General features: G+C 43.9%; 1 protein-coding gene and 1 non-coding gene across 2 annotated transcripts in view; one reads left to right on the top strand and one right to left on the bottom strand.

The window, feature by feature from the left end:
- Window positions 1–22568, top strand: part of LOC126260817 (uncharacterized) — a 955955-nt gene that overhangs the window by 137554 nt on the left and 795833 nt on the right. The gene's annotated exons all lie outside the window — the stretch shown is intronic.
- Trnat-ugu (transfer RNA threonine (anticodon UGU)) lies at window positions 17038–17112 on the bottom strand. Its single transcript has one exon. It is a non-coding gene; the product is annotated as a tRNA-Thr (tRNA).

Here is a 22568-nt window from a genome sequence, read left to right as displayed (position 1 = left end):
CCACTGTCGTTCTCTCTCGCTCATTTTAACTTATACGGACTTCACTGATTACAGTTTTGGAACTTTTATTTTTTTGGTGCCTGATGGGATGTTAAATTGATACTGAATACTAGTGCACTCTTTCCTCCCGATTTCAGTGCTTAGTATTCGTTTTCAGTTGCTCTGTAAAGCTTCAATGCAAAATATACAGGTATCAACGAGTCGAATTTTGGCTTTCCCCTTTGTTTTGATTGTCATATTTCCGTTCCTATTCACCTGCATTGTCATGTACAGCTTCGATTAATCAATGTTCAAAGTGACAGTTTGATTCATACCTACAACTAGAATCGAGTCAGATACTTCATAGCCCACACGGTATGACGTCACCTTCATCGGCTACCATTTGTTAACGGAAGAGGTGGCCAGGAGACAGATAACACCAAAAACACATCAAAAACTAAAGAAGGAAGATTACGGATTAATGTCGTCACGGGACAGTGGATAACTGGAAACGAGTGAAGTAAACTGATGAATCACGCTATACTCTGTGGCAATCCCATGGAAGGGTTTGGATTCGGCGAATGTCTGGAAAACGTTACGTACCGTCATGTACAGTGCCAACAGTAAACTACGGAAGAGATGGTGTTATGGTATTGGGACATTTTCCGTGTTAAGGTGTGGTCCCTTATTGCCCTTAAGAAAACGCTAAATGCAGGACGATGTAAATACATTTTACATCGTAGTGTACTGCACACAGTAGAGAATATTTCGTAGATGAGGATTGTTTATGTCAACATGACAAAGCATCCTATCAAAAATCAGCATCTGTGAGCGAATTGATTGTGGACAATAACAATACTGAAATAGACCGTCTGCCCAAAGTCCCGACCTGAAACCGATGGAGCACCTTTGAAATGAGTTAGAAGACCTTTTCGTTCCAGACTCCAGCATCCAACATCACTACTTCCTCCGGTTTCCGCTCTTGAGGAAGAGTGGGCTGTTATTCCTCGACAGACATTCAGACACCTCAATGAAAGTGTCACAAGCAGAGTTCAAGTCGTCATAAAGACGGAATTCTTTTAATCACATAATGCGTTCTTTGTGCTGAACTAACCTTGAACCCGCCACATTACTTGCACAACGTTCTAACAAGATCATTAAAAAATTATCCCACTATTTTAGAACCACCAGAAAACACTGCTGAACTTGAAGTTAACTTCGACAAAGTTTAAAAATATCTCCGAGTCAGAACATTATCGAAAGGGATCTACCTCTTTATGTATACATTGTTTGGTTATGCGTGTTTGAAAGATGCACGAATTCATTTCTACCGGTGTTTTCCATGTGAAAGGATTTCGCTGTGCATTGTTCCTCCGTATTTCATTTGTTCAGGATACGTGAACTCACAGAACATGCACAATTCTGCAGCAAAAAATTCTAATCGGTACGTTGAAGAGCTGTAGCATAATGTTAGGAGTGGTGTTTGATGAGCTTTTTGTGGGCCACTTTCATTTGACCCTTCTGCGTACTTACAGTTGCTACCGCTACTACTAGCGGCTGGCGAATGGACTGACTGAGATTTGTTCACCTCTCTTTGATGCTGTCTTTCCATCAGAATACCAATACAGTCGTGAAAATACTTTATCCTGCTTAACATCAGCATCTTCACGGTTCCGTTCATAAGGTAGTTGAAGACCATCCTCTTATGTCTTTCAGGTGCGTCCGCCATCTCTCTAATCAGTTGCTTTGTAGAGCAAAACCTTCTTCGCAGTCCTTTCGTCTTCCTTTTGTAAAACGGTTGTCATAACAGTTACATTTTTTTTGTTATGTCTTTTCGGTCTTGTTAAATATCTCTTAATTTCTATCTATTGTGTCCTTTTTCTTACTTCGTTTCTAAGGGTACAGCCAGCCGTTCTAGAGAATTTCATTCCCACTATTTCAGTAGCTCTCTTCACCATTATTCTGAAAGCTAAAGTCTTCTGCTCTAGAGTACTAAATATTGTCTTTGTCATACCGTATGAGACTGTTTCTTTATCTCAAGTATGCTGTAACTTCTTTGATGTTTAGTTGTAGTACATTTGTTACAAAATAATTCACACAACTACTGAAGGTATACTCTTAGATTCATGAATTATACTGCGTAACTGCGATCCACTTAGTAACAACATGAAGACAAGACATAAAGTGAAATTCAACAGAAAACCGCACCACTCAGTGTTCCGAAGAAATCTTAAGGCTTACCAGCGTATCTGAGTAACGTCGTTATATTGCCTCCAGCAAAACACACACACACACACACACACACACACACACACACACACACTTGAAAGCTATACACTATGATCTCGTGTCTTGTTGAGACAGCTTGATTTCTGATCACGGCTGTAGTCCGGAAAGGATAATATGTTTGCTGTGGCCGCGTGTTTGCTGCCTATTATCGCATTTCAATTCGGGAATGAGCAATACGCATGGTGTCCATTCCGGTAGTTTTCAGAGCAGCAATTTCAAGAGATCAGCGTACCAGTTATAGGTTACCGTCCTCGGAATTCTGATTTTTAGTGGGCTAAATATTTTTGAATGTGGGACACGTTCGAAAAATGGGAAACGCATTGTCACTGTTTTGCAAATGTTTTCAAATAATGGACTAGCGTTTCCCAGGAAACGTCAACCAAGCTATTCGCATTTGTAAGCGGGGACGGAGGCTGTGATGACGGAGAAGTGTGTGCTGTCTCCCGACTGGGCGCCGTTGGAAGTCGTTGTCCACTTCGACATCAGTTTCAGGTGGGTACACCTACGCTTTATAATACCGAGTGTACTGGTGTAGGTCGACGGCAAATTTGCTATATTAATTTCAGTTCAAAGTTGCGTTTTAATTAGTTTTTGTCCAAATAGTTAAGCCGTTACAGACAATGAACATGGAACGTGAAGGCTTCGAAATCAGAGACCATTCAGTGTTGATGTATTTGTGAGCTGTATATTTCAGATATCATGTTAGCCGTATTTCGCGTTGAAAGAACTCCCAAAACGAGAAATTAGTGACGGATTTTATGTTTTAAGCAGGTGTTTTCTAATATTTCTGCTTTGTTCTGGAAATGGTCAAAATTTTCGTCTTCTGTAACGGCGACTTGGAACGAAATTTATGTTTTAAGTTCACTCCTCCTACCACAGTTTGTCTCTAGTTAGTTTTCGTGGCGATGCTCTAGTTCACTAAAGATGCATTTTAATTTGTGTTTGATGTATTTTTTTTTTTAATTTCCAATGCTGTCTGCGTACAAGTTAAGTGCTTCACCATTATGGTCATCAACCAACAGATATCTGTTGTAGGATGAAGGCTCCCTTTAGAGTTCTATAAAATTTGAAAGCCATCATCCCGTAACGCAACTGACTTTAGCGATAATTTCAGAACATACACATGAACTGTAATTTAGCGTCACTTCCTTCTTAAGCAAACGTGTAAGTAGGCCACAAAGAGAATGCTGCCCCGCGGTTGTGTACCAGCGTGTCTGAATGTTGCATGTGCGCTGATGAGCCAAGACATTATGACCACGTGCTTAGTAGCTTGTTTGTCAGTCTTTGGAACGAAATACACCACTGATTCTGAGTATCAGTAGTCCTACAGTTTGTTGGTAGTTTTGTGGACGTATGTGGCATTAGATTTATTTGCACAGGTTATGTAATTCGCTTAAATAGCGGGCCGCTGATTTGCGTACGTGCGATAGTGACCCTGATGGGTTCCGTAGGATTTACATCAGGCGACTCTGGTCGCCGAAACATCGACGTCAGTTCACTATAAAGCTCCTCAAACCACTGTAGCTCGGTACTGGCTACAAGACACGGACAATAGTACTGCTGAAAGATGACATCACCATCGGAGAAGCCATCAAGCATGAAGAGGTGCAGATGGTTCGCAGCTATCAGCGTGTCTTCGATTACTACCAAAGGTACCATGCAAGCGCAAGAGTATGTCTCTCATGGCATAATATTGCTCCCACCAGCCTGCGTCCCTGGCGCGTTGCAAGTTTCGAATCAAAGTTCGCCCCGATGAGGGTGTTTGCGGAGACCATCATCGATCTAGTCTAGCAAAAATGTGATTCACCCGAAGAATCGACAAGTTGCCATTGATCGTCAGTCGAATCCCGATGGCCTGTGCCCACTGCAATCGCAATTTTCGCCGTAGTTGAGTCAACATGTGAACAAGTTTGGGTGATCTGCTGCGGAGCCCCATGTTAAACAATGTACGATGAACGGTGTGATAAGACAATAATCAAGTTTGATTATCAAAACAACGTAGTCCTAAGCTATAAATACTGTAGTCCCTCCGAAACTTCTAAATAAATTTTGGAGAATTAAATGCTATGGATCCGTCTCTTGTCTCTTTCGGATTAATTATACTGACAATACTATTGTTATATTTGTTTAGCATAGAACACTCAGCTACGCGTTTCGGGAGCCACGCTTTCGTCGTCTCACTGTCTGTGTGTAAATATCCAATCAGTAGTACTTCAATTTTTCGAATCAACTCTCATGATATGAATTTATCTCAATAAAAAGTCTTCACCTTTTCCAAAATCTCCAGCTTCCGTTCTACTGTTCGCTCCCCGCACACTGTCACTCGTTGACCAGTGCACTGCTCCTTTTTTTAGCGGTTTCCAGTCGTGCTCATTTGTCACACCAGCTGATTTCTGCAACGTGCGATGGCACCTTATAGTGGAACAGAAACTGGAAACCTTAAGTTAAGAGGACTCCTTTCATCCAAATAACTTTATTTTATGAGAGCTAGTTTTAAAAATGCAAGTATTTCTGACTGATGACTTAAAACACGAACAGCGGAATGATTAGAGCCTGAGTCTCGAATCACTTAGCTATATATCAACATTGTTTTACAATGTGTTGTGCGTTGAGCAACAATAACAACAGATTTAACAACTTCTACATCAGTTAAGTTCTATAAGACGGATAACATTTTAAAAAATTACAGGAGCTCCAGTTGGGAAAAAAATGAAGTTGATATCGATGTCTTTCAGCTTATCGTTGTCATGAGGGGAGCCTATGGCTTGGAATTCTTACTCAGTGTTTTTTTGAGGAGAGACTATGGTTTGATAGTCTTACCGTTCACATGGGTGAAAACAGAATTACGATATGTTAAATGCTTCCAACAATAGCTTAGATGAGTGACCCCGTCTGTTATCCCTCAACGCGCACGCACACACACACACACACATACACACACACACACACAGAGAGAGAGAGAGAGAGAGAGAGAGAGGGGGGGGGGGGCACGCATCAACAGCGATCTCTAATCAGAATAGAATCGAACAATTTCACTGAACAGCGTTCTCTTTCAGTTACCGGTCATTTTGTCAGATATTGTCTTTTACATTAAGCTTTGTTTAGCCGACAGTATAGTAAATTTCTCAAAACAATATTATCTATACTTTTTAATGCTACTTAGCTTTAATCGTTCCCTCATTTTTCGCAACAGTTTTCGTTACTGAGCTGTTCTCAAGCTACAAGCTGTCATTACTGAAACTGGCTCTCTAACAGTGCCATTAGCCACACATTTTTCCATCAGTATTAGGAGTGCTTAGCTATTTAGTCACCACACGTGAAAATAACTCTCATGTTTTAAGCGACTAAGATACTATATTTCCCCCAATTCTATTAGTCAAAATAGCAGCAATTTTAAAGTCATATATATTGATTTTGATCTGCTTATTTCACTTAATTACTTCTTAACTTCCAAGCCAATTTTCGCTTGTCACTCATTGCACTTGACAAATAATACAACCACGATGGAGTAACAAAAAAATGGTTCCAATGGCTCTGAGCACTATGGGACTTAACATCTGAGGTCATCAGTCCCCTAGAACTTAGAACTTCTTAAACCTAACTAACCTAAGGACATCACACACATCCATGCCCGAGGCAGGATTCGAACCTGCGACCGTAGCGGTCGCGCGGTTCCAGACTGTAGCGCCTAGAACCACTGGGCCACTCCGGCCGGCCGATGGAGTAACACTGAAGAAGTGAGGACAAACAAGGAAATCAAGCACGACAAGAAAAATGTCTGTGAATTTGAACACGAATTTAAAATTGATTAATATAGACGTAACTTTCTCGTCCCTTCATGGGATCCCACTCCACCATCCTTTACTTCTAGTTTCAAAAAGCATTTGGCGCCTGTGATAGGCGCACTAAGCACGGCGTCACTGGCCTCCACCTAAATTCGGTCGTGTTGCAGGTGTACCAACTGTGACTAGTACAACATTTACAGAGTCGCATTAGCATTTACGCGCAGAGTATCAGAGTACAAGCGTGCAGTACCAGACACTTGTAGACGGCAGCGCCGCGAGATAGGTGTGCTGTGGGCGCGCCGTGTGGTGGTGGTCCGCTTGGGCGGGTCGCCGTGTCCGCGTTGCCGCCGGCACTAGATTACGGCGGCGCCACGCCGTGTAATCCCTCCTAACCCCGGTTTGCTTCGCCTGAGATGCGCCTCCTGCCTGCTGCTCTGATTAACGGCCTCTTTCTTACGCCGATGCGGATCTGAGTCTGCAAACAGCCCCCTAATCCTGTACACGCCTCGCAAACCGCCGTGTGTCGTGTTACGCTGCCGCCCAGCGACGGAGAAGGGAATTACGTAAAGAGGTGTGGGTTGCGCTGCTGAAGGCTGTATTTATTTCACCTATTTCATCCAAAGTGTATGTGACTTGACATCTAGAGGCCGAAGCGGGTTCTTGCTGACATTTACCATTTAATTTTCAAAACACATAAAAACAGATTGGCTCTTACGCGTTCCAACTCAAATGACTAGTAGTTCAAACATCTTCATACACACCCACATATCTCTTCAAAGTATCCCGATTTCCCTTATCTATCTGATCAAAATATCCGGACACCACTTTGTAATGCGGAGTTGACCACTAGATCTCACGAGAGGCGAGCCCGTCAGTATATAAGTACACTAAGAGCCAAAGAAACTGGTACGTCTGTCGAATGTCGTGTAGGGCCCACGCGAGCACGCAGCAGTCCTGCAACACGATGTAGCAAGGACTCGACTGATGTCTGAAGTTTATGCTGGAGAGAATTGACACCATAAATCCTGCAGTGCCGTCCATAAATACGTAAGAGCACGATGGGGTGGAGATCTCTTCTGAACAGCGCGTTGCAAGGCATCCCAGAGGTGCTCAGTGATGTTCGTGTCTGGGGAGTCTGGTGGCCAGCGGAAGTGTTTAAACTCGGAAGAGTCTTCCTGAAGCCATTCTTTAGCAATTCTGGACGTATGGGGTGTCTCATTGTCCTGCTGGAATTTCCCAAGCGCGTCGTAATGCACAATGGACATGAATGGATGCAGATGATCAGACAGGATGCTTACGTACATGTCACCTGTCAGAGTCGTATCTAGACGTATCAGGCGTCCCATATACTCCAACTGCACACGCCCCACACGAATACAGAGCCTCCATCAGCTCTAACAATCCTCTGCTGACATGCAGGTTGCCTGGATTCATGTTTTCTCCATACCCGTGCACGTCCATCAGCTCGATACAATTTGAAACAAGACTCGTCCGAATGGTTCAAATGGCTCTGAGCACTATGGGACTTAATATCTAAGGTCATCAGTCCCCTAGACTTACAACTACCTAACCTTAAGTAACCTAAGGACATCACACACATCCATGCCCGAGGCAGGATTCGAACCTGCGACCGTAGCAGAAGCGCGGTTCCGTACTGAAGCGCCAGGAACCGCTCGGCCACAACGGCTGGCGGCTCGTCCGACCAGACAACATGTTTCCAGTCATCAACAGTCAAATATCGGTGTTGACTCTCCTATTCGTGGCGTAAAGCTTTGCGTCGTACAGTCATCAAAGATACACGGGTGGGCCTTCGGCTCTGAAAGCCTCAACGATGACATTTCGTTAAATGGTTTGCACTCTTACACTTGTTAGCGGCCCATCATTGAAACGTGTAGCAATTTGCGGAAGGGTCGCACTTGCGTCGCATTGAATGATTCTCTTGAGTCGTCGTTGGTCCCTTTCTTGCAGGGTCTTTTTCCGGCCGCAGCGATGTCGGAGATTTGATGTTTTACCGCATTTCTGATAGTCACGGCACACTCGTACGGGAAAATCACCATTTCATTCCTACTTCGGAGATGTTGTGTCACATCGCATGTGAGCCGACTATAACACCACGTTCAAACTCACTTACTACTTAATAACCCGCCATTGTAGCAGCAGTAACCGACCTAACAACTGCAAAAATGGCTCTGAGCACTACGGGACTCAACTGCTGTGGTCATAAGTCCCCTAGAACTTAGAACTACTTAAACCTAACTAACCTAAGGACAGCACACAACACCCAGCCATCACGAGGCAGAGAAAATCCCTGACCCCGCCGGGAATCGAACCCGGGAACCCGGGCGTGGGAAGCGAGAACGCTACCGCACGACCACGAGATGCGGGCTAACAACTGCATCAGACACTTGTTGTCTTATGTAGGCGTTGCAGACCGTAGCGCCGTACTCTGCCTGTTAACAGGTCTCTGTATTTGAATACGCGTGTCTATACCAGTTTCTTTGGTTCTTCAGTATGAGTGCGAGTATTGTACTGCCTGCAGAGAACCAGAAGCAGCAGGATGGCTGGACAGGAGAGCTCAGGAGCTTCGAACGTGGAGTAGTGACTGGATGTCACCTGAGTAACAAATCCAGCACAGACATTTCAGTCCTTCTATAGCTGCACAATTTGGATATTGGTGCTGTGGCTGTGAAATGGAGATGCAAACGTACAATGACACCTAAACCAAGCCCAGACAGATTTCATGCTTTAATCGACAGGGTCCGTCCAGCATAACGAAAGGTTCTTGAAATCACCAGAAGGAATCACTCGTGAGTTTCAAAGTCCTACCAGCAGTACAGCTAGCACAGTGACTGTGCCAGAGCGTTAAAAAGACTGTGATACAATAGTCTAGTGGATCGTCATAAGCTAAACGCATTTGTAGCCAGTGCTGAGCGACGCGTGAGGTGGTATAAACCGCTACACCATTGGACAGTGGATGACTGGAAACGAGTGCGTTGGAGTGACGAGGTTTGGGTTTGGTGAAGGGTGGACACACGTCATGTGAATGTCCACTAATAGGTGTCCGAATAATTTTGATCAGATAGTTTATATCAACATACATTTCTTCCACAGCTGCGAATGAAGTAAGTTGCTGTTCCATTTGTTGCAACTTAACATAATCTTCGTTGCACTAGTATTAAAAAATCTAAATTTTGTGCCTTGCAAGAAGGCTTGTGTTTACTCACTACATATATTTATTGAAAACCGAAGATCTCGTCTTCAAACAAGGCTTACTTTCATTCAATATATATTGATTAAAAATATGCTTCAATATTTCTCCTTTGCAAGTAATCTAGTTTCCTTAACCCATACTTTCCCAGCTCAGTATATTCTGCATTCAGTGGGCTGGTAATTTATTTTTCTACCAGAAATGTCTTCATACGATAACGGTTCTTCAAACTGTCTATAAAAGTTAGCCCTTATATTATTTCTGGTAAGTTACAGGCAACGTCTGTACTTTTTACATAACTATGAAGCTTAAGTTGGAGACTAACGTTTATTAGTGTTACTAGAGCTATACAGTGTTACCCGCATACTTTAAAGTTTATAAAAGTCGGCATAGAGAACGAGCTAAGTAGAAATGAAATAAAAAAGTATAGTTATTTAACACATAACTAGCTACTGTTCTGTGTGAGAATCATCGACAGTATAAATTCTTAACCTTCATAATTAATGAGGTGTAAAAAAAATGAAATAAAAAAGTAAAGCTGCCTCATACACAGTGTTCTACGAGGCACGGTCCGTTTGGAATAGGTATACCGTTGTCTCCCTTTAATCAATGAACTGTTATAGGCCTACAGTTTAACGTGGATTCTAAACCACGGTGAAACTAGATGTTGCCTAAGTTTAGAAAGGTAAATTTTAGCTGTTGTGCGGGTGAGTCCATAGGATTTCCCAAGTCCCACATAAGGTGTTAAATTTTGTGGATGTTGGGGCAGTGCTACGCACGAATTTATTCTAGAACACGAAAAAAAAGACTTCCGGTTCGAGCTGTACTTGCGGTCACTGATCACGGAATTACTGCTTATCGATTTCACATTTTTTGCACTCAGGTTCCTCTGGAAATGACTGCCAACCTTAATGCGGTCGTAAAAATGTACTGCATGTAATATGGCGATGAGTGAAATTCGATTCGCCGTCCGTCGCTGTAATTTCACTTATACACGCTCCACGTCGCTCTGTAATGACAGACGAAACGTCGAAAGGCCGCGAGTTTTAGAACTAGTTTCACAAGCCCTTCGCCTGACACTGAATCAGAAATAGTGCAATTGTCTTTGCAGTACTATATTTTACGTTTTATCTTAAAGTGCAATAGTTCAGCATACTGCGACGTACCCTCGCTTGTTAGCTTGCAGCTACTCCTGTCTGCTCGCTAGATTGGTAGGGAACCCAGCGGGTCACGCATAAGCTATCCGCATTGGCCTTCATACCATCTTCATTGAACAAAAATTTTAAACATCGGTTACCCAAAATCGAATTCGTCGCTGTCAACGCTAACGTAAATTATAAACACACTTCATTTTACCCTCTCTCCGTTATTAGGTTCAGTTCCACGCAGTGCCAGCAGAACTACACTATAAGCAGCGTCTAGTAGCACTGTAACTAAATGTTAGCGAATCGTGTAACTAGGGGTGGTGCTGCAGTCATGGACTGTGCGGCTGGTCCTGGCGGAGATTCGAGTCCTCCCTCGGGCATTGGTGTGTGTGTTTGTCCTTAGGATAATTTAGGTTAGTAGTGTGTAAGCTTAGGGACTGATGACCTCAGCAGTTAAGTCCCATAAGATTTCACACATATTTGAACATTTGAACTAGGGGTGGGACTTGGGTACCTGCCCGCCATTCACCTGGTGAGACGTCAAACCACATAAAATCACATCAAGGCTGGTCGGCATATCGACTCTTATCGTTAATCTGCCGGGGGTTTCGATCCGGGTCGACGAATATCCCCGTCCCGGAAGCCGCATTTTAACGCGCATAGCTATCCGGACGGGCGTCCGTGTAATCATTATGACGCCACAAAAGAAAAAGTTTTCCATAATTTAATGTACATGAGGCTGTTCGCTAAGCACGCGCTCTCCCATCCTGCATTCTTGATGTGTGCTCAAAATTTATTTCCAGGTAGGTATATGGTGAGAATTTGTTTATGGAGGAGAAATTATGTGGCATACGCTGATGATAATTGCGTGTTCAAACAATGCAGAGTCCTATCAGCCGCTTCGAACTAACACAGAAAGACATATGAGGAGCGCAGTAATTTTGATATCCCAAGGGAAACTTCGCTAAAGAGCTTGTTACTTGCGACTGCACTTCGATCAGTCACAATTCCAGTTCGGACAAAGTCTTCAGGGGCGAGGAAAAGTTCAGAACTCTTATTTATTGCACTATAATTCTATCTTACTCAGTTCAAATGGTTCAAATGTCTCTGAGCACTATGGGACTCAACTGCTGTGGTCATAAGTCCCCTAGAACTTAGAACTACTTAAACGTAACTAACCTAAGGACATCACACACATCCATGCCCGAGGCAGGATTCGAACCTGCGACCGTAGCAGTCGCACGGTTCCGGACTGCGCGCCTAGAACCGCGAGACCACCGCGGCCGGCTCTTACTCAGTACCTGAACGTTTTCGTAACGTAGCGCTAGCTATTCGCATTTAGGCATTGTCGCGGATTTGGCCTGTTGCCAATACAAACAGGCGCCAATAAGTCATTCGTAATCTGGGCCTTGTGAAGCCCGTACCCTCTTATTTTTTATCTATTTTTTTAATAATAATGTTCAAGTTTTCACCTGTCGGGCATGTGAAATGGGTTCCTTATATGGGATACGTAGGTGGCTGTAGAATTGAACGATGTGCCTAAACTAAACTGTTCACTGCATCCTACACTTACAAAGAACTATAAATAACGTTATTCTAAAGCCACAAGTCATTCAGTTTAAGCACAGTTTCAATTCCCACAGAGCAGCTTTATGTTCACTGATTAGCCTCTCTCAGGTCAACATGACACATCCTTCTTAGCCACATAAATCAGTTTGTTTCATTTATTTCCCGTCAAGAATATTACAGTTTTTCAGTTCCTTCACGGGAAATTGTATAACATTCCTCCGCTAACTAACTTTTACAGACAATCGGCTATGAGGCAGTTACATTGCCATGTGCTACTAATGGCAACCACACATGTCTAACTCCGCTGTCTTTAAACTGCTCATAATTCACTGTTCTTCAAGATTAGCTTCACTAATTTCAATTTCTACCACGACTCAGATAATTATTACTATCACATTCAGATTTTTATTCTTCAAAATTAATGTCTCGTCCGTACTTCTGGGTCGACGTCCCGAAAGCGCTCGCCGTCTGACCGAAAATGTCCGGACAGCTATTAATGGACACCAGTATGCGGTGTGTCCACTCTTCGCCTTTATCAACAGTAGAAATCTGCTGAGGACATTTTCGCCGAGGAATATGAACGTCTCTGGAGAAATGGCAGCCCAGTCTTCCTGAAGATCCGAAACCAGATACGTTAGCGATCTTGGACGCTTCGGTCTAGAGCGAAATCGATATTATGACTCCTCCTAAAGGTGTTCCATTGGGTGCAATCTGAGACTCTGGGCAGGCCAGTCAGTTTCAGGAATGTTTTTGTACACAAACGCCGCTGTGGCCGAGCGGTTCTAGGCGCTTCAGTCTGGAACCGCGCAACCCCTACGGTCGCAGGTTAGAATCCTGCCTCGGGCATGGATGTCTGTGATGTCCTTAGATTAGTTAGGTTTAAGTAGCTCTAAGTTCTAGGGAACTGATGACCTCAGATGTTAAGTCCCATAGTGCTCAGAGCCATTTGAACCATTTTGTACACAAACCATGGCCCCACAGATGTTGTTTTATGGCAGTGTGCATTTTCATGCTGATACAATCATCGCCTCGGAACTGTTACTCTATAGTACGCAGTACACAACGCTGTAATGTGTGTTCATATCCCTCCGTGTTTAGAGTTTCCTTAAGCACCATAAGGGGACCACAATCTAGCCACGAAAAGCACCTCCATACCGTTACATAACCTCCGCTGTCCTTCACTGTTCGCACTACTCATGATGGCAAATATTGTTGCTCAGGCACACCAAACCTAAACACTTCGATGGGATTTCCACACGGTATAGCGTGGTTCATTACTCGTTTCCAGCCGTCCACTGCCAGTGGCGCCACCTTTTACATCACCTCCAGCGTCGATAACACTGATTTCGGAAATGTGCGACTTACAGTGAGCTGCTTGACCATTGTACCGCGTTATAACACTTTTTTTTTTCAATATCGTAGTTTTACCAGCTGGACTGCTGTTAGCACTTTGTAACTCACAAGTTATCTCTTACGCTGATTTTATGCGATTTTTACAACCACCCTCCGTACTGTCCAGCGGTCCCTGTTCGTCGGAACATGAGGTCTGTCTGGTCTTGGTTTAGCTGCGGTTGTTCCTTCTCGTTTCCACCTCACAACGAAATGGCCAACAGTTGATATGGGCAACTTTAGAAGGGTTGAAATGTCCCTGATGGATTTGTTACTCAGGTGACATCCAACCACTAGTTTACGTTCGAAGTCACTGAGCTCTCCTGACCCACCCACTCCGCTGTGACTGCTTCACTGCTGACGACACAGTGCTCCGTCAGCAGCTTGTGGTGTAGTGGCTAACTTTGCTGCCTCTGGATCACGGGGTCCCGGGTTTGAATCCCGGCCGGTTTGGGGATTTTCTGTGCCCGGGGACTGGGTGTTTGTGTTGTATTCATCCTGGACTGTGTAAAAATTGAGACTTTGTACAGGCTCAGATGACAGCTCAGTTGAGCGCCCCTCAAACCAAACCTCATCAACACAGTGCTGCCTGCCTCCTTTTGTACTGGCAGGCCAGCCTCTCATGAGGTATTGAAGTAGTCAATCCTGCATTAGAGAGATGTGTTCTGATACTTTTTATCAGAAAGTTTAGTTGGGATTTCCCGACCGCAGGTGTAAAACGGTAACTTCCAGAAGCTTCCAGCACATCAGCGATATCGCAGCCACCAGAAATGCGCTGCTAACAGTGATCTTCAGTAAGGCTATCATTAACGGTATCCACACAGCGTGGAGGGAAGTAAAAAGCGATGTGCGAAATGTCGCTACGTTTCTGCTCAGAATTATTTCTTTTGTGCTATGCAAATTGAACGTTATGAGAAATAGTGTGAATTTTTTTATGTGAGTGTGTTGTATCTATCGAGAATCTTTCTCACACACAACAGTTTTAATGGGGAACTGTTGTATTGTTAACAGATTAATCTGTGACTCCGGTCTAAAAACGTGTTAACTGATAAACGCATCCAATACTTATAAACAGTGTTTTGTTACTAGATAGTTAAATATTTCCGAGTCTACTTCTACGACAACATGCAATCAGTAATACGATCTGACTATAACAATGGCCTGAACGTCCAAGAGAACTGTTATCATTTTCACATCTACAGTGCAGTTGGTAAATGTCACTGAAGGTCTGTCAACACAAACTCAAGTGCATTTCTGAACTACTCGCTTTATTTTACTTTCCGTGTCCGGCCGATAAGCTCTAAACTCTCTTTTTCCAAAACCCTGCAGCTTTAATGGACCTGTCATTGTCCAAAAGTTCATCTTCCGCTGTGCAAATAAACTCCATCCGTAGATGGTCTGTGTCTCTCCCCATTCACACTGGTCATCTCCAGAGTAATCCCACTTAACCGTGTTTAATGGTGCTTTGCGTTCTGGGACCCCTGTTCTTAATTTATTCAGTGCTCTTCGCGTACTGTACTGTAGTTGATGCTCTTGTCTGATATCTTCTTTGGGGTGCACGCTTGTATTTTGGAGCGACGCCAAACAGAAAGATAGGCGGCAGGTCTCAGGTCGGCCTTTCAGAATTACTGTCCGTTGGACAAAGCTCTTCCTTGACTTACGACGAGGTAAAGGTGTTTGTTGGTTATACATTACGTGCCGAGGGTCGGTTTGCCATCTTCTTCCTCTATAGGATGGACATTAATAAAACCGACAAACCGCAGGGACTAGAAACGGAGGAAAAAAGGTGTTATGAACATGGAAGCAGTGCGTTCATCGACAACATGTTTTTCCGGAATGCAGTAGCGAGCTGCATCGCATCCACCTCACAACAAAGTGGCCTCCATGGGATGCAATGCACGCGTTCCCTCATCGCATCATGGACCGCCGCACCCTTTTGCACATTACACTATGTTGGCGAGCTACTTGCCTGGAGCTTGTACTAGGGTTGCTCTCAATATCCTGTAGAACCCGGTCCCCCAAATCTGGTGCACGCTCAGTCCGCCGCCTCTCTGCACGTTCTTCTGTCTGAAAGAACCCATGATCAGACAAACGCCCTTAAAGAGCTTCAAATGTTGTGTAATGTGGTTCGTGTCTGTGAGGGTACTTGTTTTTGAATGCCGGGCTGCTTGTAGACCGTTTCCATCTGCTTGGCAGTACACCAACAACATCTCGGCTTGTTACCAACGTGAATACCAGACCGTTCTGCTGCGTCGATCACACAGCCTGCAACACACAAGGAACACACTGCACGGGAGTCAGAGGCACTGTCATATGTCAACGCCATCCACGCTGGCAGCGATGCATTTCCGGACACATGTTCATAGGACCTTTTTCCCTCATTTCCAGTCAGGAACTTGTCCCAGCAGTTTGTCGGTTTTTTTAAGTTCACCCTGTATATTTCACCGGCTGTCTGATATCTGGTATTGCTACGGCCGCAAGTAGGTAAATTTCATGGACACATGTAGGCCCCAGACATCCGGTGACAATTCTAATAGTCATTTAAGGTGACATCTGCTTCTTTTGAGTGACGAAAAGTCTCCGGTATTGACGCTGCTTACTTTACGGCTGCAAACCAGATCTCATTGCTGATGATCGAAGGGCTTCACGTTGCGCTACCCATGCTGAACCACTCACGTTACTTATAATACCGTTTCTTGCACATGTTTTCCATTTTAGATCAGTGCGGTGCTTCTTAAATGACAGTGTAGGATCTAGGCTGACTCCCAAGTCGTTTGTGTTGATGCAGTGTTGTACTCTAACCCCTCTCCATTCTGTTTCTGAACTTGTGGCACCTTACTCGAAGGTCTCTACATTACTTGTGTGGTTAGCACATTCAGATAAGATCTGTTGTAGTGCACAGAGCACCGTAGAAAAATGAGTGACTGATACAAACTGTGTCGGATTACGCCAAGGCAGTATCGTAGAAGCATCCCATATAACTTTCAGTTCGATTTGCGCCGTATGCAGGTATTGGCAACACGGTTGAATATTCTATCTGAGCAGCACCATCCCAACACGAAAGGCGCTTACAGATTTGCGAGCAGCACACAACCAGGAACTGCAGCCAAGCGCTTCGTCAGCCTTGGAATAACAATCCACTCGTAAAAATCCAAAGTATGGCAGTGTCGTTGTAGTTAGACAGTATACGGCGCGCGACTAAGGTTTCATAAACGGTGAACTGACTGTGGTGCAGTGCAGAGCGGGCAGAGTCTGTGCACGTTGATCACGTACACGGTGGTCGCCTCTGACAGTACGAGGCTCAAGTTTAGGAGAACAGTTGACCGAGCACTGGGCTGATAACACTGATAAGCCAGAACATTATGACCACAATGCAAAGCGTGCTGTGGTAAGAAAAGTGAATGAGCGAAGCAGTGACGAAACTGAATCATTCTAGTGACGATACTGGCCGCAAGTGCGGAAATCCACTGTCAGAGGTGACTTTCGCAAACCACAGATGGTTATGGTGAGATTTCTGGAATCGACCAGCTCGGAAACGGTCAAACAAATCAGCTGTTCGCATGATACTGTCGCGAACCTCTATGGAAAGTATTAGAATTAAGTTAGAATTAATTTAAGATCTTTAGCTGCTGACGGGGGTTGATATATATCGACGGGGACAGGTGAAAATGTGTGCCCTGACCGGGACTCGAACCCGGGATCTCCTGCTTACATGGCAGACGCTCTATCCGTCTGAGCCACCGAGGGCACAGAGGAGAGTGTGACTGAAGGGACTATTTCGCGCACGCCTCCCGCGAGAGCCACATCATTCTCACCTCGTATGTCCACATACTACATTCGTAGTGTCCCACTCCAACACACTCATTACTCGTGGAAGACATTCTTACCAAGTCCCGTAAGAGTTCGAGGAATATGTGTGCGTCCGCACAGAAGAAGAAGGTCATGGCCGGTATTGCCACAAGTCTATGGAAAGTGGTTGACGGATGGTGAAACCACAAGTACGCGAGTGTTCAGTTAACCAGAAACACCAAAACATCCTGAGGTCGATCCCAGCAGAGGGGTCGAAACGTCATATGTGTAAGAAGAAACTGAAGAGCAACATGACGCGACCTAGAAAATTTTACCTTTAATGACGACGGCAACGGAAGCCTGCAGACTTACAAAGACTACAATGTACTGAACTTCCACGCCTCTGTAAAGTGTTATAGACGGCGACCCGTGGCATATCTGACGACAGAGGACAGTTCTGGTGCTGGCACAAGTGTTTCGGAGCACACTGTTGAGAGCACATTTTGACCATCATGCCCTATGTCTCTCCCGACAGTGATAGTATTCTTCAGTAAGATAAGTGTCCCAGTCACAAGGCCAGAAGTGCTACGGAGATTTGAGGAGCATGATAGCGAACTCGCGTTGATGTCTCGGACATCAAATTCTTCTTATCTAAACTTGATGGAACACATCTGTGATGCTATGGGACGCCCGCTCTACGCCCACAAGTCACCGCACCGTAATTTACGGAAACTGTGTGAGCTGTGCTTAGACATCGGGTGTCGCACACGTGTGGAAACCTACCAAGGATTTATCGATCCATTACACGCAGAATCGTTGCTGTATTGCGGTCCAACACGTTGTGAAGCAGGCTGTCGTAATGTTTCGCCTCATCAGCGTATGATCCCAGTAGAACAGTTCATGATAGGAGGGGTGCTACGTGCTGCAATATATTCTCACTAAACAAAATTACAAAGTAACAGCGATTATTTCACAATAGGTGTTGAACAAAGCATAGGGCTACAGATGAGGAGATACTAAATGTCACGCGGTTGTCTGTCAGATGGGCGGTGGGAGAGATTTCAACACGTAATCTAGCAGAATTGTGTCAAAACACCTCTTACAGATCCCAAAGATATTCTGGTCATACGTAAAGAATGTCGTTGGCATCAAAATTACTGTCGAGACACTCTTGGATGACACAGAAACTGAAACTGAAGGTAGGAAGCAAAAGCAGAAATGTTAAACCAAACTTCAAAATCCAGAATGAGATTTTCACTCTGCAGCGGAGTGTGCGTTGATATGAAATTTCCTGGCAGATTAAAACTGTGTGCCCGACCGAGACTCGAACTCGGGACAGTTTTAATCTGCCAGGAAGTTTCATATCAGCGCACACTCCGCTGCAGACTGAAAATCTCATTCTGGAAACAACCCCCAGGCTGTGGCTAAGCCATGTCTCCGCAGTATCCTTTCTTTCAGGAGTACTAGTTCTGCAAGGTTCGCAGGAGAGCTTCTGTAAAGTTTGGAAGATAGGAGACGAGATACTGGCAGAAGTAAAGCTGTGAGGACCGGGCGTGAGTCGTGCTTCGGTAGCTCAGTTGGTAGAGCACTTGCCCGCGAAAGGCAAAGGTCCCGAGTTCGAGTCTCGGTCGGGCACACAGTTTTAATCTGCCAGGAAGTTTCAAACTTTAAAATGTTCTTTTATAAAACAAAATCTAGAACTGCTGCCCCAGATGAATTCTCTCACCATTTCAAAACCCGTAATACAGATATTTGTGTCAGAGCCGTTGGCATACTGTTTAAATACCTAAAACAGAACGTAAATCCAGTACCCGATGGGATCCCCATCAGTTTCACTACAGAATTTGCATATAAGTAAATTCTTCTTTTAATCCCAATATGCTGTAGATTCCTAAAACAAGAAACTCTACGCGGTAGTTGGCAGAAGCCGCAGATCACAAACGTCTACAAGAAGGGTAGCAGAAATGACCAACAAAAAATTTTTTATTCCGATCTCTTTTACATCCATCATCTGTTTTAAAATCATAGAATATATTCTGAACACAAACGTAATGTCGTATCTCTAATACAGTGACTCTTCCATGCTACCTAGCACGCATTCCGAAAACATAGATCATACGAAAGATATATCCGTTTCTCTCACATGACACCCTGGAAACCGTGGATCTCGACAGTCAGGTGGGTATAAAAACATTCGATTTCGAAGCTCAATATTTTCCAAACTCTCATATTTCCAAGCATGATTAATAGAACCACAAACTTATCAAGTTTATATGTAGCACTGTATACATTTTCTATGAGTGCCTCTCTGGTCACACGACACACGTCCAAGTGATAGTCAAATTCGTTCCATACTTTACCTGGTAAAATCCTGTCAGTGGTCATGAAAGCAGCATTGATGCATTCTCTGAGCGGTGGGAGTATGCACATGCAGTCCTTAATGTAATCTCAAAGGAAAAACCTTACATCAGGTGAACTGGGGGGCCAAAATAACAAAGCCGCATCATCTTCATCACTACGCCCAATCCAGCGCCTGGCATACTTGATCGCCCGGTACCGTTTGTTTAGAGAGACGGTCAGTGTTCCTACTGTCGATACCAACACACAATGTTCTGTATATACGGCGGTTGTTTTCCATAATCCCTTCTGAACGCAAGCTGCACTGCAACAAATAACCATCTCGATGTTCCAACACATCAAAAACCTTACCTTGCTTTGTCGCCATTTTGTCAAGACGCTGCACTTGTAACGCCAACTGTCGAGCACAATGCAAACTGTATAGGTAATACTTTTGAGCCGGCCAGAGTGGCAGAGCGGTTCTAGGCGCTTCAGTCGGGAACCGCGCGACCGCTACGGCCGCAGGTTCGAATCCTGCCTCGGGCATGGATGTGTGTGATGTCCTTAGGTTAGTTAGGTTTAAGTAGTTCTAAGTTCTAGGGGACTGATGACCTCAGAAGTTAAGTCCCATAGTGCTCAGAGCCATTAATACTTTTGAAAATATAGAACTTTGTAAACGAATGAATATAGTAGCTCTCTATTTCTTGACTTCCGGAAAGCATTTGACTCAGTACCACACCAGTGCTTATTAAGAAAAGTTTGATGTTGCAGTTATGTATGATGAAGTGCTGTCTGAACAAAATCTGCCCAAATATTCACTCAGATCTTGGTAGTATCTCTAAATGGTGGAAAGATTGGCAATTTGCTGTGGATATTTCACAATGAAAAACTCTGCACTTCACAAAATGCAACAACCTAATACGAGGGGGTACGTAAAAAAACGAAATTATTTTCTAAAAGCTATATATTTTGAAAATGATTATACACTGAAGAGCCAAAACAAACAAACAAACAAAAACTGGTACGCCTGCCTAATATCATGTAGGACCCCCGCGAGCAGGCAGAAGTGCCGCAACACGACGTAACATGGACTCGACTAATGTCTGAAGTGGTGCTGGAGGAAACTGACACCATCGATCCCGCAGGGCTGTCCATAAATCCCTAAGTGTACGAGAGGGTGGAGATCTCTTCTGAACAGCACGCTGCAAGGCATCCCAGATATGCTCAATGATGTTCATGGCTGGGGAGTTTGGTGGCCAGCGGAAGTGTCGAAGCTCAGGAGAGTGTTCCTGGAACCAATCTGTAGCAATTCTGGACATGTGCGGTGTCGCATTGTCCTGCTGGAATTGCCCAAGTCCATCGGAAAGCACAGTGGACACGAATGGATGCAGGTGATCAGACAAAATACTTAAGTGTCACCTGTCACAGTCGTATCTAGGCATATCAGGGGTTCCATATCACTCCAACTGCACACACTCCACACCATTACACAGCCTCCACCAGCTTGAACAGTCCCCTGCTGACATACCGGGTCCATGGATGCATGAGAAGAACTGTCAAACAGAGATGGCTGTGGGTGCAGGTGCGTTGTCGTGGTGGAAGAACCAGTCTCCTGTCTGCCACAAATCGGGTCTTTTTTTACTGAACCGAGCTCCAAGATAACCCTCTAATCTCTAACAGTTGATTAATTGTTTGTCGTCGGTCTGTGAGCACAAGATCTCGAATTTATTCAATATTTTCGTTGATTCGGGTAGTTGATGGACGTCCAGAACAAGATTTGTCACCAATCGACATGTCACCATTTTAAAACCGAGCAAACCACTCGTACGCCTACACCCGTGTTTTTCCCATAGCATCATCTTGGTAACCTGTTTTCAACATTAAAACAGTTTCAGCAGCATTTTTACCGAGTATAAAACAAAATTTCACAGCTGCAAGTAGTTGACGTAAACTTGTCATAATAAAAAACGAAACGAGAATAAAACAGCGCTAACAAAAACAATCATTGAAGGTGAACAGAACAAGACAGGCGGACAACACAGGTGGTATTGAACTGACAGTGGGTTTCGTTATACACGCCTAGCGGCACAGATAAATGCTTACTACAAAAGCTCCGCCCATGGCAATGTTATTCCGTTTTTTTTTTTTTTTTTTTGGTGCCTCTCTCATAGTTACTTCATAATTTAGACGTGTGGGTAACCAAGCTTAATTCCTTCCTACCTTTTTCTTGCGTTGCGTACTCATCTTCTCGTTGTACTATGGTAGCAATCTGGACTACGTAACGTTTTTTATGACGTCGTTGTTTTGTTGTCCGTGACTATTTTGATCGTATATTCACTAGTCTTGTGCTTGTAGTACGGTCGTCATAAATTATGAAATTCTTTAATTCCTCAGAACTGCTAACAATTGGATCGCAATCTTACGTAAGTATCAATGCGTGCTTTCTCAGTTAGAAACAACATGCTATTACAAAAAATCGCGAAGCCCGTTGCCGAAGCACGATTACAACAATGATCCTATCTGTGAAAAGTTTAATTTTTCGTAGATCTCATTCTGTTTCGTATGAAATGGGATGTCAATTTGAAATTATTAAACTGTCCAAATTCAATAGAAAACCACCATCGAATGGCAATGTATTTAAGACGCCAGATCTTTAATGTGTTGTGTACAAGATGTGGAGTATCGTCATATGTACACGCAAGAACATTTCTAGATTGAGAAAGTAACTGAACGAAATTCCCTCTAGCTTCTTATAAGCAGAGTTTCAGGAATGATAAACTGTTTAGCAAAAGTTAGAAGTTAGAATTACGTCAAAGGTCCTGAAAAATCGGCGACTAATGTGAAAGCAGAAGCAATAAATTACTTTGGCTGATGCTGATGTATTTCTCCTGCCGACCGAATATGAAATCGAATCGTGCGTTCTAATACAGTTTCTTACGTCGTCGCTATATCTAGATGAATGCTTCCATTTATTACAATTTACTTGACATGGAGGTCATGAATCACAGGTGGAATGAAACTTTCTCACAATCCGCTTCAAGTTCTTTAATGATGCAGTGGGAGCGTTAGACACGTTTC

Source organism: Schistocerca nitens, chromosome 5 (assembly GCF_023898315.1).
Source record: "Schistocerca nitens isolate TAMUIC-IGC-003100 chromosome 5, iqSchNite1.1, whole genome shotgun sequence".
NCBI classification, from domain to species: Eukaryota; Metazoa; Arthropoda; class Insecta; order Orthoptera; family Acrididae; genus Schistocerca; species Schistocerca nitens.
The sequence above is the reverse complement of the archived record's forward strand: the minus strand, read 5'-3'. Positions and strand labels throughout refer to the sequence as shown.